General features: G+C 44.8%; 1 protein-coding gene across 5 annotated transcripts in view; it reads left to right on the forward strand.

Moving 5' to 3' along the window:
- The window catches only part of CUEDC1 (CUE domain containing 1), a 136,430-nt gene that overhangs the window by 21,280 nt on the left and 95,014 nt on the right, over positions 1-20,136 (forward strand). The window contains exon 2 of one of the 5 annotated variants that reach the window (XM_073315108.1): positions 15,351-15,423. The exons of the other annotated variants lie outside the window; for them this stretch is intronic. The gene's annotated coding sequence lies outside the window, so the exon portion shown is untranslated. The remainder of the gene's footprint in view (positions 1-15,350; positions 15,424-20,136) is intronic. 5 annotated transcript variants of the gene reach the window in all.

Raw genomic sequence — 20,136 nt, forward strand, 5'->3', positions numbered from 1 at the left:
TTTAAATGTTCTGATTTTGAAGGAGAAAAAAGAATTCTGGATTTGGGTCTTAGTGTTGGAAATTTCTACAATTCTGTCAGTTAAATGAGCATCTTTGTCTCCTAGGTATTTACATGGCCCCCTCACTGCAGTATCTGAGCATCTTATGCACGTTTATGAAAATATCAACGCAATGCCCCATTATGCCCCTAAAAACCCAAGGCACAAGATGTTTGTAAAAACGCAAGGTTATGTAAATATTTCTGCAAATTCCTACAGAGCTTCAAGTCCCTGGCAAGTTGTCATTAGGCTCCTGGGGTCTCAAAGATCAGAGCACAGGCTCTGATATGGTAGCAGAATCCCAACTATACATACAAAATGATGGGGTCTAAATTAACTGTTACCACTCAAGGAAAAGATCTTGGAGTCATTGTGGATAGTTCTCTGAAAATGCACTCAGTGTGCAGTGGCAGTCAAAAAAGCAAACAGAATGTATTCTTGCCAGCAAGTTAAAGAAGTATGGGCTGGATGAATGGACTATAAGGTGGATAGAAAGTTGGCTAGATTGTTGGGCTCAACGGGTAGTGATCAATGGCTCCATGTCTAGTTGGTAGCCGGTATCAAGTGGAGTGCCCCAGGGGTCAGTCCTCGGGCCGGTTTTGTTCAAGATCTTCATAAATGATCTGGAGGATGGTGTGGATTGCACCCTCAGCAAGTTTGCAGATGACACTAAACTGGGAGGAGAGGTAGATACGCTGGAGGGTAGGGATAGGATACAGAGGACCCTAGACAAATTAGAGGATTGGGCCAAAAGAAATCTGATGAGGTTCAACAAGGACAAGTGCAGAGTCCTGCACTTAGGACAGAAGAATCCCATGCACCGCTACAGACTAAGGACCGAATGGCTCGGCAGCAGTTCTGCAGAAAAGGACCTAGGGGTTACAGTGGACGAGAACCTGGATATGAGTCAACAGTGTGCCCTTGTTGCCAAGAAGGCCAATGGCATTTTGGGATGTATATGTAGGGACATTGCCAGCAGATGGAGGGACGTGACTGTTCCCCTCTATTCGACATTGGTGAGGCCTCATCTGGAGTACTGTGTCCAGTTTTGGGCCCCACACTACAAGAAGGATGTGGAAAAATTGGAAAGAGCCCAGCGGAGGGCAACAAAAATGATTAGGGGACTGGAACACATGAGGAAAGGCTGAGGGAACTGGGATCGTTTAGTCTGCGGAAGAGAAGAATGAGGGGGGGTTTGATAGCTGCTTTCAGCTACCTGAAAGGGGGTTCCAAAGAGGATGGATCTAGACTGTTCTCAGTGGTAGCTGATGACAGGACAAGGAGTAATGGTCTCGAGTTGCAGTGTGGGAGGTTTAGGTTGGATATTAGGAAAAACTTTTTCACTAGCAGGGTGGTGAAACACTGGAATGCGTTACCTAGGGAGGTGGTGGAATCTCCTTCCTTAGATGTTTTTAAGGTCAGGCTTGACAAAGCCCTGGCTGGGATGATTTAGTTGAGGATTGGTCCTGGTCTGGGCAGGGGGTTGGACTAGATGGCCTCCTGAGGTCCCTTCCAACCCTGATATTCTGTGATTCTATGAATGTTGGGAATGATTAAGAAAGGGATAGATAAGACAGAAAATATCATATTGCCTCTATATAAATCCATGGTAGGCCCATATCTTGAATACTGCATGCAGATGTGGTCACCCAATCTCAAAAAAGAGATATTGGAATTGGAAAATGTTCAGAAAAGGGCAACAAAAATGATTACGGGTATGGAACGGCTGCCATATAAGGAGAGATTAATAAGACTGGGACTTTTCAGCTTGGAAAAAAGACGACTAAGGGGGGATATGATAGAGGTCTATAAAATCATGACTGGTGTGGAGAAAGTAAATAAGGAAGTGTTATTTACTTCTTCTCATAACACAAGAACTAGGGGTCACCAAATGAAATTAATAGGCAGCAGGTTTAAAACGGACAAAAGGAAGTATTTTTTCACACAGCGCACAGCCAACCTTGTGGAACTCCTTGCTAGAGGATGTTGTGAAGGCCAAGACTATAACAGGGTTCAAAAAAGAACTAGATAAGTTCATGGACGATACGTCCATCAGTGGCTATTTGCCAGGATGGACAGGGATGGTGTCTCTAGCCCCTGTTTGCCAGAAACTGGGAATGGGCAACAGGGGATGGATCACTTGATGATTACCTGGTCTGTTCATTCCCTCTGGGGCACTTGGCATTGGCCACTGTCAGAAGACAGGACACTGGGCTAGATGGACCTTTGGTCTGACCTAGTATGGCCGTTCTTATGTTTTCCCTTCTCCCACAGTTGGGAGCAAAGCTGATGAAGTTTAGGGTTCCAGCTACCTGGTGTGGGGAGCTAATGTTTGCTTTATGCAGTTGTTTGAAATGGTCTTTATTGCGCTTTGCAAGCAGTACAAAGAAAATGGGTCAAAAAGGCACAAATGAAGGTAGTGATATTTACAGCACTTTTGTGAGTCATGGGCGGTGATTGAATGGATATAAGACTGAGCACATGTTGAAAGGGGAAGTGATTTGCCCAAGATCACACAGCTAGTTGGTGGCAAGCAAGGCTGGAACACCGGTTTCCTACTGCCAGCCCCCTTTGGTCAATCTGCTGGACCACATCTGCCCTGAAAGCCATCCTAACTGCATTGTGCTTACTAGAGGCTAATCAACAGTGGGTAGTAGATGGCTCTGGGCCATAACTGTGCCTCAGGCCTCAGTTGTCTATGCAGACTGTAGTAAGTGGAAAACACAAACATTGGAGAACTTGAATATTTCCTTCGATAACTGTCATGGTGTAAGAGACGACGTGTGGCCAGACCGCAGGGCATAAGCGAGAGATTAGAGCAGTGTGCTGTACATAAAAAGGCTCTAGGGACGTAGCAGTAACAGGACAGGGTTCCATCAGAAGGCTGCATAGATGGGGAAAGCCAGTCCTCTGCATTGCAAGGAAGAGTCAAGTGAATAAGAGCCTTCCCCAGCCACCTGGAATTCAGTTCCTGTGATGTTCAATTCTGAAGCACTTAGAGGAGAGGAAATTGATCAGGAACAGTCAGCATGGATTCACCAAGGGAAAGTCATGCCTGACTAACCTAATTGCCTTCTATGATGAGATAACTAGTTCTGTGGATGAAGGGAAAGCAGTGGACATGTTCTTCCTTGACTTTAGCAAAGCTTTTGACACGGGCTCCCACAGTATTCTTGTCAGCAAGTTAAAGAAGTATGGATTGGATGGATGCACTACAAGGTGGGTAGAAAGTTGGCTAGATTGTCGGGCTCAACGGGTAGTGATCAATGGATCCATGTATAGTTGGCAGCCGATATCTAGCGAAGTGCCCCAAGGGTCGGTCCTGGGGCTGGTTTGGTTCAATATCTTCATTAATGATCTGGAGGATGGTGTGGATTGCACCCTCAGCAAGTTTGCGGATGACACTAAACTGGGAGAAGTGGTAGATACACTGGAGGGTAGAGATAGGATACAGAGGGACCTAGACAAATTGGGGGATTGGGCCAAAAGAAATCTGATGAGGTTCAACAAGGACAAGTGCAGAGTCCTGCACTTAGGACGGAAGAATCCAAGGCACTGCTACAGACTAGGGACCGAATGGCTAGGCAGCAGTTCTGCAGAGAAGTACCTAGGGGTGACAGTGGACAAGAAGCTGGATATGAGTCAACAGTGTGCCCTTGTTGCCAAGAAGGCCAATGGCATTTTGGGGTGTATAGGGGCATTGCCAGCAGATCGAGGTACATGATCGTTCCCCTCTATTCGACATTGGTGAGGCCTCATCTGGAGTACTGTGTCCAGTTTTGGGCTCCACGCCACAAGAAGGATGTGGATAAATTGGAAAGAGTCCACCAAAGGGCAACAAAAATGATTAGGGGTCTGGAACACATAACTTATGAGGAGAGGCTGAGGGAACTGGGATTGTTTAGTCTGCAGAAGAGAAGAATGAGGGGGGATTTGATAGCTGCTTTTAATTACCTGAAAGGTGGATCCAAAGAGGATGGATCTAGACTATTCTCAGTGATAGCAGATGACAGGACAAGGAGTAATGGTCTCAAGTTGCAGTGGGGAGATTTAGGTTGGCTATTAGGAAAAACTTTTTCACTAGGAGGGTGGTGAAACACTGGAATGCGTTACGTAGGGAGGTGGTGGAATCCCCTTCCTTAGAAGTTTTTAAGGTCAGGCTTGACAAAGCCCTGGCTGGGATGATTTAGTTGGGATTGGTCCTGGTCTGGGCAGGGGGTTGGACTAGATGGCCTCCAGAGGTCCCTTCCAACTCTGATGTTCTATGATTCTATGTGCCAAGTGACCTCAACCCCAAAGGACTTCATTATTAGTTGAGGCTGTTCAGCACCTTGCAGAGTTGGGCCAGATGAAGGTACCAAAACGCACTTTCAAAAGTGCTGCCTGCAGGAGAAAAGAGGGATTTCCTGAATAAAAGGTTAGCGAGAGACTGGGTTTTCTCTGTCTGTTTGTAGTTCTTATCAGCCTTATTGTCCTTTCACATTCACTCTTTGATTTCTTGCTAGCTACAATTTTGTTTTACTAAATGTTCTTTTCTTAATGCACATTTTAAAATCTAATTAATATGCTTTACAGTGAATATTCTGAGTGCATTATGAATGTCTTGGAGATTCTTGAACAAATGTAATCTTTGTTTTAGGGATTTTGTGTCCTTGGGTCACTCATCTTTTTGAGACATGCAAGCATCTTTGAAATGCGGGGCAAGAAGCAGAGTTTTCAAAGAATGCACATTCTTCTGTGTCTACTTTGAACAACACGTTTTCCCACGTGAATAGTGAAACTCAATATTTCCCAATGCTCAGATTGCATGTGAAACATAAGAATTAGGGGTAGGATTGGCAAAACACAAGCAATTTAGGAGCAGAAATCTCACTGAAAATCAATGGGGTAGATTTTCAAAGGCACAAAAGGGAGTTAGGCACCGAGCTGACATTTGTGTCTTTGAAAATCTCCCCCAAAAGTGCTTCTAGATCACCAGGGTGCTTTTGGAAGGTGACTCCACTATTCAATCTGAGATCAAGATAGAGGAGTTTCATAGAAAACTGAGATGCCTGCTACACTTGTCTTTGTTTTGCTCAGCCTGACTTTTCACCTTTATAAATGTTCTCCCTGTTTATCAGACCTAGGCTATCTCAGTGATGTTTCTACAGAGTTTAAAACATTGAAGACATCCTCCAGTGTTTTGGGTCATTGATTTCAATACTTCACCCTTCCATAACATCTTCCAGCTGAGTGCCGTGCCCAGGATCACACAGCAATTCTGCCATTTTATGGCTGCAGGGCACTGTTCATCCCTAAGTGCTTTTTAAACCATGGGTAAAATTCACCCCTACATAGAGGGCCCACAGAAGCCTATGCATTAATTAGGTCCCACCTCTTTGGAGAAGTTGGTTGGTTGAAAACCTCTCAGTATTGAGAGCAAATGCATGGGGATTGAATACAGGAGCCCTGAGTTGAAGTCTAGTGCTCAGACCCCCCAAACCACACTTCTCATTCCTACATTCCCTCACAACAGCTTCTTCCCTTTCAAGAGTTCTCCCAAGCCTCTCTTCCCTTGGAAGGCTTCCAGATTCTGGCTAGTTTCTCCTTCCTGAGCTTTGAACTCTCAGGTGCTGTGTGTGAAGCGGGTCAGTACCTGCCCTCGGCGAGGGAGGAGTGCAAGTGTTTCACGGAAGTCCAAAATGTCCAGATCAGTGTTTGGAGAAGCTGCATCTTGTTGGCATCACCCTGCTTCTTCCCTGAGGGCGACTCTGGTATGGACTAGTGAGTATGAGTGATATTTTCAGTGGTTGAAAACTTCTGAGAATCTTTTTCTTCCCTCTCTTACATGTGAGCATCAAACTTCTAGCGAATTTCTGTTCTACCAGTTTATCCACTGGGCTTGTAGGTGTGTTGAGGTTGAGCAAGCACTTAGCTGTGTAAATAATGGGGCATTTCAGTTTTTTATAATTGTATAACCCTAATTAGGTTTATCAGCAACAGTTTGCTTAAATCAAAAGAGATCCTTAAAAAACAGCAACACGGCAAACCTTAATCTGAGCACTGGTGAAAAGTGTCAGGTGAACGGCCCTGGAGGGTAAAGTCCTACATATCAGGAGAAGAGAGGTCTGTAAGTGTGGCCCCTGAAACTGCCCTGCCATTAGGTGCATCCAGGCAATTCAATCTACATTCGATCTTTGGCCTCTGTGCTGCCAGTGCCAAGTCAGTGAGGGTGGGGAGCAATTCATACCAGTTGAGATGATGGTTTATGTGGTGTGGACATTTATTCACTGGGAGCCAAACTGAAATCGCCAAAATCGTTTTACCTAGTTCACTGACCTGGCTGGATCTGAGCCAGTGACCTAGAGGTGAAAGACACAAAGACCCAGTTCCTCCAAGGTACTTAGGCGTTTAACTCTCATTAAAACCATTGGGATTTAGGAGCCTATATATCCATGAGGATCTGGGCCACACACTGTCTCTCACTCTAGGTCAGGCATGAGTTGTTGGGCTAGCTGCAGGAATTACTAGATGAAATTGTGTGGCCCATGTTGCAGGAGGTTGTACTAGGTGATCTTATGGTCCCTTCTGGCCTTAAAATCTGAGAGTCACATTCAATGCTGCTTTTCATGTATTCTTTTCACCTGCTCCTTGTGAAAATCAGGGCAGCCAGATGGGCGCCCAAAGTACTGCTGGAGAGTCAGATGCAGCCAACGGATTCTTGCAACTGCTGGCCTCTCTCTCCCTGTAAACACAAGGCGAGGGCTAAGGTGATAGATAAACTGCAGCCTTTCTTCCCTCCGCCTCTGAGTACTTTCTCTTCCTTTATCCGGGCGATTACAAGCCCCAGCAGGTATTAGCACTGTGTTTATTTTCCATCTACAAAAACGTTCTCACAACTCTCTGTCCTTATACGCAGCCTCCCTGCAGCTGGCAAGTTGCCATCACACCGCTCAGTGTCACATTTTGGTGTAAAAGTCCCTGGGATCTTTTTCCATGAAAGCTGTAAAGCTTTGGCCACCAGGATAATTCCATTCAGCATGAAAAGAACAGGGGGAGGGACAGACTCTATGCATCCTTGTCCCAAATGCAGTCGGAAATGAAGTTCTTGCAAACAGCCAGGAATTTTGCTGGCTAGTTATAGCATGTGTTAATTATAGCTCCCACTGCTGAGAGATTGGGGTTGGGTGGAGAAGTGTGTGTCTAGAAAGCCACTCACGGCCTGCCTTTTTCCAGAGATGCTGAGCGCTTGCAGCTCCCATGGACTTCAGCTGCAGCTGAGTGCTCTGCAGTTTTGACAAGCAGCAAGCCCAGACCATCTAAACAAGGGAGGGGGAAGGGGGAGAGATAGGAGGACCCTAGAAAGAACCGCCTTTGAAGTGATATTCTTTGTTAACTTTCTTCCTTGCTAGTGTGCTCGCTTTGTTGCTAACTAGCAGTGAGTGGTAATAGAAAGTCATGGGGAGAGAAGCCAGTTTCCCATCCCTGTGATGTGAGTGATGTTGGGGGGCAGCATGTAAATGCCCAATAATGGGGCTTTCTTGCTTTAGACTTGCCTGTTAGGGATAAGGTTGTGGGGCTTCTCCTAGGGCTGCTCCTTAATTCCCACCCCCCACCCCCGCCCTGTTGCTAACTCCTTCTCAGCCGGCTTCCCACAAACAGAGAGAGAGGAGAGTGCTGGATGTTGATAGAAATGTTGTTAGATACCTTGGGCTAGCAAAATGGACACAAGCCACAGAACCTGGACCCAGGTCTAAGATCAGATAATGGGATAATGGGACCCCACCACCAGGATATAATTTGGGGGTGTTTGGAATCCCATCTTTTTCTATGTGGCTTGATCTAGCCCTTCAGAAATGTCCACTAGAACAGCAAGATGAACTTTGCCTAGTTCTTCCTGTTGTGTCTCTCCTCATTGCATTTTATCAGCTGCTGAAGAAGGCAGGGAGCTGGTTCCTTGGGAGTCAATGTACTGGGTGCTCCAGTAAACTAGAGAGGAAGCTAATCCATCTTACTGCGTCACATCCACCCCTTACTGCTCTTTTTTAGCATCCTCTGGGCACTTAACATGCTATGCTGGCCATTAGACGTAATCTGAGCCCAGCCTAGGAGTCAGGAATGCCTGAGTTTCAATCACTGGTCCAGCGCTGGCTCTCCCTGTAACCTTGCACTGGTCACTTTGCCCCCAGTTTCCCAACTATACAATGGGGATAATTGCCTCTGTGTTGGGAAGATTAATATTTATAAATGTAGCAACTTTCCCCATGTAGGTGTCATCAGCAGGGTTTGAACTGAGAAACTTCAGCACCAAACCAGAGATCTCGGCCACTTGATCCAAAGGAGTAACTCCATCAGCTGGGAGCAGAAGCAGGTAGTTATCCTCTGTGGATCAGCTATAGAGGGGGAGGAATGTGAAACACACTGAACAATGGGGAACATTAAGTTATTACATAGTAGTTAAAAGTGAATGCCTTTGGGTACCATAACTTTCCCTTGTTCCCTGGATGCAGTTTATAGGCGTACCTGTACCAGGGCAGTTAAGATGCAAACCAAAGAGTGCAGAGTACTAGGAATTCTGTCCAGAATTCTAATCAAAGAACGAATTACAAGCTCTGACATGCAGTCTTTTTAACTAATATGTTGCATGCCTAAGCCACAGCAAACCTGTCCTTCTTTTGGTTGCACCATGGATGCTGTTTCAGATTGGGTTGAATTTGTTCTTTAGCTCTTATAGATGACTGACTTGTATTACTCTTGTTTACAGTGTGTATACCCACACAGAAAGGGTGCTTTGAACCCATATACTTTATGCAGATAAAATGTCTTTTGACATTGATGGGAATTCTACTTGTACAGGGAATATGGGATCAAGTCTTTATTCTTGGTTTATGCTTCTTTTTAATCTCGTAACATTTGGTATTTTTTTAAAGTCCCAGCTCCTGGAGACATGGGATTGTGTAAGAATCTCAGGTTACATTTTAAAAAATTCATTTTCTAGCCCTTATATTTGCTGTGAAAGACTCAAAAATGTAACCCCTAAAGGCTCAAACACCAGAAGGGTTTTTGGGGGTAAAGAACCTCAAATTTGTTGGTTTTTATTAATTTAAAAAAACAATAACAAAAATCTTATGCCATTCTCATGATTTTTTGGGGACCCAGCACAACTTTTGAACATTTGGGGCTGGCAGTGCTGCAAGAACTATTTCAAAACAGCTGCTCTCTCATGCTGTTCTTCCCCATCACTATGCTGAGTTTTGTTCTCTGAGCTCCTCAATGATTTTGGTACCAGTTCTTATACAAGTGAGGGTCTGACCACTCTGGCTACAGGCATAGGGCCTGAGTTTATTAGAGGTGCTGAACATCCACAGCTCCAGCTGAAGCAAGTTGGATCGTCAGGGAGTCTGCAATTCAGGCTCCTAGTGCAAGCAGAGCTAAGTTTTGGGGCCTGCAAAGCCCACTGCACTGGCCTTCTCTCTCACCCATTATGAATCTGGAGACCTACCATTGTCAAGGGTAAATTTCAGCTTTCATTTAGCAATGGCAGTAGATCTCGGGCCCTTCTTACTAAGATCATAGTGCTGGAAATGGCAAAGCTAATGGCTGGTGAAAATGCCTATAAGCTGGATACAGAAAACAAGGGAAAACCATGGTACTCCCGGTCACAGGTAATTCTGTCTGTTTTAACCCCACCACTCAAGCCATTCAGGGTTAGCCTTTGGGACTTGTGAAATCCACAGATTCCTTAATTTTTGAAGAAAGTTAGAACATTTTATGGTTAGGTGTAGGGGCTAATGCTGTGTGGGCTGCCACTGATATTAGGAGAGCTCTTGCAAGTTTCCTCTCTGCAGCTGAACTTGCTCCTCTGCCTCTAGCCACAAAACGGCAGTACAACAGCAGGGGAGACAGCGATGCGTAATGGACAATGCATAATACTTGAAAGCAAGGAACTCCTGGGTTCTGCTCCTAGCTTTGACACAGATGACTTCATTGGAATTAGTCATATCACTTAGTCTTTCTGTTCTAATGGCAACAATACAGCCTGACTATCTCACGCACTGGGTGTGCGCGCGCTGAAATTAATTGGATATAAAGCTCACTCTAAGTGCTGAAATGCAACAGAGAGCACTCACAAACATCCAGAGATGGGCGACCTCATGGCCCCCAAACTTCTAGCTTATATGGAGAACTGTCTCTTGACAAAAATACTTGTAAATGCTGGCAGCTATGCATGTACCTCTACAATTGCAGCTGGAGTCCACTTTTCCTGCAGCGAGAAGTTGTGTAAGACTCCCTGATGTGTGCACACTTTTTACATAGCTTGAACTAGGTAAGCATAGGACTACCGCTAAGAGCCATCAAATCCTAAAGCCGTCATGCCATGCAATCGTAGGGTGGGATTTTCAGAAGCACTCAGTGTTGGCCAAACTGCAGTTCTATAGAAGTCAGTCAGAGCAGAGTTAGACCAGTGCTTAGTGTTTTTGAAAGTCCAACCTCTAGTGGACAAGAACTGGCTGTTGTCTGGCGGAGATGGGTGGGAAATCATTTTGTAGGCCTGACCACAACTGCTAGAGCTAGCTGTGAGGCAGGCCGGTGAAGTTAGCTTCCCCATCCCTCTCTAGCAATGCAATGCTTTGCTAAGCTACCTCCTGCGCTGCCAGTGCTGAGCAGACACTGCCAGCGGTGCTGAGCTGTGTGCTGGATTTGAAATGTACTCTCCTAGCCACTCTGGGCTACCGCCGCCTACGCCGTTTGGAGCTAGGAGTGCAGATCACCTCGCTCTCCTGCCTCCAGCTGTTCAGCAATATTTCAGTCACCCTGCCTTAACCCCACCTAGTTCATTTGTTCAGAGAAACAGCAGGTGCTCAGGCAAATGGGAGCAGGGGAAGGACGGACGTGATGAGTTAAGGGCTATGCGTGTGTGAGCATCAATTGCTCTGGTGTTGCCCCTAGAATTTCTGATGCTTTAATAAAAGTTGGATTAGAATCTTACAGTCGCAGCACTGAACACCTTGTGTTTGTCTGTGTGTCATTTTGCTTGTGTCAGGGACTCTTTCCTCATGTGGGTTTTCCCCTTCTGTTAGTGGTCTACCTGTTGCGGCGATTTGACGCAGATGCACTGTCGCTTAGCCACAACAGGAAGAGCACGTGGCAGAGAGGAGCTGCAGCAGCTCAGCTGCTTTTTCACGCTGTGGGGCAGAAGTTGGCGAGACAAGAGCTGAGCCTCTGACTCACCTAGCGTGGCACCAGTTTTGGGCGGCGTGAATGATGAGAGAAACAACCTTCTCTTCCTGAGACAAATGTAATGTGCAGAGGCTGGGTGTGAGTAGCTGTGTGAGCTGGTGCGCTGAACCACCAGCTGGGGAAGGAGAAATTGTGCTCCAAGCAATGGCACCACTTCATTCACTTTGCTCAGGATTTTTCTTGACCTTAGAAACCAAGATTCAGAACAAAGTGTCCCACCTGGCGTTGTGGCCCTTCAGGGCCTTGTCTGGCCCTTGTTTCCAGCCCTTTAGAGCCCTCAGATTTCTTCACAGTCCTTATAACCCTTCTTCCAGGGCTTCCTTGCTGAATTTTCATTCCAGCCAGCTCCTGCTTCCTGCTCTGACAGGTGTTGAGAGCGCTTTCCCTGACTCTGGGTCCCCCCGTCTGCTGCTGTGCCCAGGAGGCGGGAAGCCTTATATGTGGTTCCCTCTCTAGGGCACATGACTGGGAGCAGGCGTGGGAGCTGCAACTACAGCTCCAGTTTCAAAGGGCTACAAAAGGTGTACTGAGATGCACACATGCTCCAAGGCCCTGTTACGAGTCCCTATTCTATTAATTTTAGTGGGAGTCCCATGTGTGAAGCCGCTGCAGGATTGGACCCAGAGTGAGTCAGGCTTCTCAGTTGGGCAAATACAAGACCACTCTTGTAAGTTTTTGGGAAACACATTGGCTTGAACTAGGATTCCTATTTAGATGTGAGATTTCCACTTGGTGCACATGCTATCTGTATGCTGGGACTGTATGTTCAAGATGAAGGCTTTGCTGCAAACTAATCTTGGCTATACCTAGCTGTAGAGAAGGCAGTGTCCTTACATTGTTATGGGGAAGGGGTGTCCACACCAAAGTCCATGCTACAGTTCAATGTGGGCAATGGCATTTTGCTTGCTTAAAATAGTTAAACAGCTGCCATTTTCCATCCCCGAAGTGGCTGAACTTCACGGTAAGTGAGTGAACTCTGTATAGCGCATACAGTCTGTAAATTGCTTGGGATCTTTCTGGATTAAAGGTGCTGGACAAACATAAATTTATTGTCTTTGATGCAGTTTGTCATGTATGAATTCAGCTCACATATCTTCCCCCAGACTGTCTTTGCATCTTGTACTAGCCCAGTCATTATGGAATTAATGTTATTTATTTGGGGACCAGCCTGGGTAGGTAATTCATGTAGGTGGCCAGCATTTTAAATTCCAAGGGCGGACAGCAAAATGCAGGAGCATTCCACTTGGCTTCGAACCTTGTTGCCTGATGAACTTGCAGAGACAGCAGCTGCATGACCATGTCTCTTCACCAGCATGCTGCTTGCCTACCAGCTCGTTGTTTTCTTGGTACTTGCTATGCTGCTCTTTGCCTTAAGAGAGCCCAATTCACAGATATAATCAGCTCAGCAGTTATCTGAAACTGCATCCCAGTGCTGTTCTCTTTGCCGTGCCTAGAGCAGTCTCTGTATGCTGGAGAGTCTGAGCCACCCATGTGCAATAACTTCTTTGCGCTGACTTAAATGTAGTTTGTGTTAGCTGGTTAATTCATAAAGGTCACTGCACTCTTAATCTCTTTGGTTCTTGCTTGTTTTTAAATAGTGCATGGCATGTATGGATATTTCTGTTCTGTAGAATAATTCCGACAAGGAAATATTACTGAGATAAAAGGCTCCTTGCAGGGAGTATGCGTTTAAATTTTGCTCAGATGTGTGCGAGACAGCCAGGTTTAGCAGTTAAGAGCAGGGCATTGGGAATCGTCCTCCCCCTTCCCACCCCCATTTCCTGTTCCTCCTTTGATTATGAGCTTTTTGGGTCATAGAATATCAGGGTTGGAAGAGACCTCAGGAGGTCATCTAGTCCAACTCCCTGCTCAAAGCAGGACCAATCCCCAATTTTTGCCCCAGATCCCTAAATGGCCCCCTCAAGGATTGAACTCCCAACCCTAGGTTTAGCAGGCCAGTGCTCAAACCAGTGAACTGTCCCTCCCCCCTGTCAGTCAAGGACTGTCTTTTTGTTAATGCATTTGTACAGCACCTAGGACAATGGGACCCTGGTCCCTGAGGGCCTACAGCAATATAAATAATTACATACTAATAACAGTTATTGGCTTGGCCACTGATTGTCAGTATTCTCTGTGCAAGCCTAGCAAAAATATTCTGTACCTAAGAGTCTCCATTTGTGAAACTATTGTGAGGTTTAGGTGCTTTGAGATCTTTGGATTACAGGGACTATACAGATGCAAAGTATTCATATTTTTAGTACATCAGTTCACAGTGATCCCCCACTCCAATCTGAAATTCTCAGACTGTAAATTGGTTCGTCTCCATTGAAGTTAGTTAATGGAGTTGTGCCAATTTGTACTAGCAGAGAATTTGGCCTTCTGGTTCATGTATGCTTTGTGTGCAAAGGCTTTGGGGTAAAGCTGTAGAGCTGTTCTTTACTGCCCTGTGGCCAGGAGATGCAGGTTTGAATCCCACTCCTGTTCCCCCTGGAGGAAGCATGCTCTACTCCTGGGGAAAAGTCAGTAGTGATCCAGGTCTTGATGCAGTATGTGACCTGCTTATGGGGTTACTGCATGGAGAAAAAGTGATGCAGAGCTCTGCGCTTAAGGGGATTTATACGAAGTACAGCTGTGTGGTCTGTGGAAGCAAGCAACCAAGTACAGAATGACAGCATTTCCTGAGCAAGGCTATAAAACAGCTTATTGGTACCAGAGCTTTTTCCAACTGGGATGTTCTGTTGTGTGACAAACAAAACTACTTGATGGGGTTTTGGTTTGCAGCGAGGAAGGGCAAGATACATGCCGAATTGTTATACCTTAACCACAAACCCTTTAGAGATGAACTTGCCTACCCTAGCTAAGGGGCAAGGCAGCTGGGCTGTAGCAGTGGGAGTTTCTCATTCTTGATTAGTAAAGCACCAGTGCCGTGGCCAGTCCTAAGCAATCGACTGCCGGCCTTGTAAACCAATACAGCTGGATAGTATCTCTGAACAGCATATTGTATTTAGTTCTTCATATTGTATGTCTATAAAGGGAGTGCCTGCTTGCCAAAAACAGGGGAGATGGATGAACAGTCTTATTTCCCTTGCTGAACTTGAACTCTTTTGTGTCTGGGAATTACCTAATGCAGCACTTTGCAAGGAGTTGCTTACTCCATCTACATACTGTCAGTCTGTCCAAGGCACTCCTGTGGCCCCATCACTGTACATTTGAGCATCTCACAGTCTTTAATGTATTTATTCGGACAACACCCTGTGAGGTAGGGCAGTGCTGTTATTTCCATTTTACAGATGGGGAACTGAGGCACAGCAAGACCCAGGGTATGTTCTCACCGCAGTTACTTCAGGTGATTGGCACTGGGTACCAGCTCAAATGTAAGCAGTGCTCAGGCTTTAGCCTATAGCCCAGGATGGGTGTTGGGTTTCAAGCACCACCATGTTTGAGTGAGAGAGTTTGTGTGTGTGTGTGTGGAGCCAGGTTAGGGGTAACACTGGGTGAGCCCCATTTAACTCTGCAGTGAAGATCAGCCCCCCCCCCCCATGACTCATGCAGGGTTACCCAGGAAAGGTGTGTCAAAGTAGACCAGAATCCAGCTTCTCAAAGTCCGAGGTTAGTGCCATAAACACTGGACCATCCTTCCACCACATGGAGATTCGTAGATTTCAAAGCCAGAAGGGACCACTATTATTCTGTCCTCCTGTTTAACACAGGCCACAGAACTTCCCCCAAATAATTCCTAGAGCAGATCTGTTAGAAAAACATCCAACCTTCCTTTAAAAATTGTCAGTGATGGAGAAGCCACCACAACCCTTTGGAAATTGTTCCAATGGTTAATTACTCACCGTTAAAAATGTATGCCTTACTTCCACTCTGAGTTTGTCTAGCTTCAACTTCCAGCCACTCAATCATGTTATACCTTTGTCTGCTAGATTGAAGAGCCCATTATTAAATATTTGTTCCCCGTGTAGATACTTATAGACTGTAATCAAGTCACCCCATAATCTTCTCTTTGTTAAGCCAAATAGTTGTGCTCTTTGACTCTAAGGCATGTTGTCTAAGCCTTTAATCATTCTTCTCTGAACTCTCTCCAGTTTATCAACATCTTGAATAGTGGGTGCAAGAATTGGACACCGTATTCCAGTGGTGGTCGCACTGAATACAGAGGTAAAATAAGCTCTCCACTCCTACTTGAGATTCACTACTTGACGCATCCAAGGATTGCATTAGCTCTTTTGGCCCCAGCTTACACACAACACAGAGGTTTCAGAGTAGCAGCCGTGTTAGTCTGTATCCGCAAAAAGAACAGGAGGACTTGTGGCACCTTAGAGACTAACCAATTTATTTGAGCATAGTCTCTAAGGTGCCACCAGTACTCCTTGACAACACAGAGGGTAATGGTAGGGTGACCAGATAGCAAATGTGAAAAATCAGGACAGGGGGTGAGGCGTAATAGATGCCTATATAGGAAAAAGTCCCAAATATCAGGACTGTCCCTATAAAATCGGGACATCTGGGCACCCTCGGTAATGGTGTCCCTGACCTGAAGAGTTCACAATACTCGGTTCCCCCCAAGTGCTGCCTCTAGCAACAGAGCACAACTGGCACTTGCACCTGAAATCAGGTTTGCTCACGTGTACCTTCCGAAACCAATGCAGTGTCCTCTCTGGGGAGCGCGGGGGAGAATCTACAGAGCTTGACTGTGTTATCCGAAGCTGTGCTGCTTATGGGAAAAATCTGGGTGTGTATCCAGTATTTTCATGAACAACTATAGTAGGAATAGAAAACTGTTGATGAAAGATGGTGGAGATTCACTGCTTGCTCCTTCAATGTAAACCTCAACGCTAGACAGGTCCCCTGGGCATGCGACTCCCATTGTAATCATCAGGTATTCTACATGTGGATGGAAAAGGAGGACTTGTGGCACCTTAGAGACTAACCAATTTATTTGAGCATAAGCTTTCGTGAGCATGAAAGCTTATGCTCAGATAAATTGGTTAGTCTCTAAGGTGCCACAAGTACTCCTTTTCTTTTTGCGAATACAGACTAACACGGCTGTTACTCTGATACATGTGGATGGTTTGCTGATCAGGCTAGTGTCTCCTGCATTGCATCAGGGGCCCTGGATGCAAATCTCTAGCGTTGACTGTGTGTGTTTACATTTGCTAATACAATCCCCCAGGCTTCAGATGAAGGCTGGATGTGGGAGCTGGTATGGTGAAGAGTGAAGGACTAATTGTTGTGCTTTGTTTCTTTTGTGATAGAATATTAGGCTATGTCTACGCTACGCAGCTTTTAGCAACACGGCTGTGTTGCTACAGCCATGCAGCTAAAAGACACGCCGTGTAGCCGCTGTTTGTCAGCTCTCCTGATGACAAAAAGCTTCCACCGCCAATGAGTGGTGTTAGCTTTGTTGACAAAGCGTTGTTCACACTGGTGCTTGTAAAATTTTGTCTTTGGGTTGTGTGTGGTTTTTTTAACATTTCTGAAAGACAAAAGTTTTGTCATTCAGTTGCCATTGTAGACATAGCTTTAGAGATTCTTTGGGGTGGGGTGGGGTGGAGGAGATGATGCGGGTAGGGTATAAGAGAAGATGAAACTGAAGGGTGGTAGTTTGGGAACAAAAAGAAAACCCTGCTTCCAGTGAGTAGTTACTGTGGCATTCCCTGCTGTGGAGGTTTGTGGAGTCAGACTCTGGGAAGAAAAAGCTACTCTGTAACTTTCGTGCTCCCCATAGTATATTTATTTGAACTCCAAGGCAAATGACTGGGAGTTCTGCCCCTTTAATTAATGTTCCTTTGGAGACAGCTGGTGCCATTCCTTTCCTTTTAAGTCTCCTCTCATTTGCACATGGCTTAGTCACCTGCCATTCTTGCAAACATGGAGGGTCTTGGGAAGGCAGAGTTCCTGCCTCCCACATGGCATAGGGTTCCTCTTGTATTTATATTTATCAGCAGCCATGTGACACATAATGAGGAGCACTCTCCTTTCGATAAGGGATCTTAGAGGGATTGCAGGCCTTGGGAGCCACAGCTGTCTTCTCGCGGAAAGCAGAGTAGCTTATTACTAAATATTCTATGATTTCATTTGTTTCCCCTGTTACTTGTTACTATTAAAGTCTAATGGGTTTCAATTTGGACATCAGAAAATATAGTCAGACTAGGAGAGACCTTTTTTACAGCTGCAATAAACTTGGTAGGAAAACTGCATTCATTTTTAATATACACTTTCCTTGAATACAGAGCAATTCCCAGTCATTTTCTACCCTTTCAGTATGTGGAAAGAGCTTAGTTGTTTCTGCCTTCCATGATATGGTATTCCACCCCCTTCCCCTTTTCTCAGCATATCAGGAAAACTTTTTCTCACTCTGAAAACTGCAGAAAATTGGCTATTTGCTTTTGTGCACTGGATTTTCAATAAAGACCAAGAACTGAAGCAATTAATTTTTTTTAAAGAGAATAACTTTGAAGAAGCAGAGTCAAATCCTCACAAAGGCCACGGTGTCTCATGCTGAAATTTATTTGTTTTTTCTTTCCTGACAAATGTGCGTTTTCTTTTTGGCGAAAATGATTTTTTGAGATTATTTGTAATAATCCGTACTGCTATCCCCAAAAATCATCACTTGAGGGGGCGGGGTGCATTATCATGGCTTAAAATATCAAAAGATTTTTTTTTGAAAGGCAGGATATTTTTGGATTCTCTTTATTTTTGTGTTGGAGCCCTGAGGGGTTATAAATGTAAAGCTCTTTTTACATCATGCCTAATTAACCAGTGACACTCACTCCTTCAAGATGCTATGGAGGCAAGGAGCCTAGTAGGGTTTAAAAAAGGATTAGACATTCATATGAATAATAATAGTATTCTCAATATTAGGGTGGCTACAGGTTTACATGGGATACCAAATCCTAATGCTTCAGGAAATAAACTAACCACTAAGTGCTTGGGTTTAGGAAATATTTTTCCCCATGATTGGGTTATTGCAAATTACTCTGTTTATGGGGAGTCTTACGTCTCTACTGAAGTGTCTGGTATGGTCTACTGTCAGTCAGAGGATACCAGAATAGATGGATCATTAGTCCATTCTCGGATAGCAATTTCAATCTTCCAGCCTCCAAAATGTTACATAGTAAAATTGGTGTTAAGCAGTGTTACGTCTATTTTCCTGCAGTAGTTTAGCTCAGATGAGTGTTTAAGCCTAATGCAGCTTCTTCACAGTGCCAGCGTTTTTGCCCCTGCAATTTAATGTTATGCACAATTCTGCAATGCTGAGGCAAAGGACCAAAATCTCAGATTTGAGTCTTCGCCATTGAAAGATTAGGCAATGCTGAGTTGCCAGAACCTGGCATGTGTGTGTATTAGAAACTTCACTTAAGCCAATCCTCCTGGCTTTATGTTCTGGATCTCGCAAACTTCAGGTGATGTGTAGAAAGAAAATCCTTTCCCAGGGAGGAAAATTCTTCTCCTCTGTTCAATGGCGATCAGAGAATGTCGATAACCATAACCTCTACAGAATGGGCTATGGGGCCGTTTTTTTGTCTTTATAATAATCTTTTTTAGTGCAGGTTATCCTCTTCTTTGCGTATACAAAACAAAGAAATGTAGTAAGCCTACTGTGAAATTCACACCAGTGCCCTGTAAAAACTCTGTATTAAGGACCTGAGCCAAAGATTCCCATTGACTCCTAGGGGTGTTAGAACAGGGCATAAGGCCCAAATCCTCAAAGGTGTTTCAGTGCCAAACTCCCATTGAAATCACTGAAGTCAATGGGAGTTAGGTACCTAAATGCCTTTGAGGATCTGGACCCAAGTCCTTAAGAGCCTTTTGTGGGCTCTTTTGCACTAGGATGATATTCACCATCAAACTCAGAAAAATCTAAAGAATGTCTTTGAATCCCCACATTGAGTGGCAGTGTGTATGAGATGAACATACCTATTCTGCACTGTCCTTCGGACTTGCCACAAAAGCAGTTGGGTCCAAGAGGACATGAAGTAAGTAGGATTAAGAGTGGAAAAAGAAAGAGAACAAAGGGAGAATGTAAAAAGGATGGACATCTGGGATCTTTCCTTTTGGTACCTGGGAGGACACTGTAGTTTCCCTTTTAATCTGTTGTTGTTCTAGCTGAGAAATAGGCCATTTCACAATCTGGCCTCCAATTCAGCAAAAACAACCTGCAGATGGAAACTGGGCATCTTCCAATAACAGCAGAGCAGATTCTTCAGGGGTTGCAGCCACTTATGTCATCCACCCAGCCAATGCTAATTGACAGTAATTGCCACATATATATATTGACTACCTCTATTTTCAAATATTGAAATAATTATCTTATGTCAGCCAAACAATGTGTGAATGTGCATAATTTGTTGCTAGCCAAGTATATGTGGAATAGCAGAAAGTGGTGCCCTTAAAAGAACTTTGTGATGCAATGTAACATGCTCATCTTTATCTGACATCTTTTCTTCAGTTAGAAGGTAGTTTAATACTAACCTGCTTTTTAGCTGTTGTATTCTTGCATTTGCAAATGGCTTTTATTATTCCAGGGTGCTGCCTCTATATCCATTAATAATAGTCCCTGTCTAAGAGAAGCCCAGCCAGGACACATGGTTAAATGGGTGTCTGTGCCAGCTGTGTCTGCCTATTGAGATGCTGCTGCCTGTGCTCCTGGCATTTCCTTTCAGCTCTGTCTCTCGTTTCGTTGCTGGAAAATGAGCTCTGACTTTGGGAAACGATATTTCTTCCTTCTGTCTGACATCTTGTCAATTTCTCATTTGCTGCTCTGTCCCTCTTGAAAGGCCACATGGAGGCAGGGTTAGAGAAGGGGTCTGTATTAACTACAGGTTGAAATGGATGCATTTAAGTGTGTGTTTAATTACACATACCTGT

This window comes from Lepidochelys kempii, chromosome 17, assembly GCF_965140265.1.
Source record: "Lepidochelys kempii isolate rLepKem1 chromosome 17, rLepKem1.hap2, whole genome shotgun sequence".
In the NCBI taxonomy this organism is placed as follows: Eukaryota; Metazoa; Chordata; order Testudines; family Cheloniidae; genus Lepidochelys; species Lepidochelys kempii.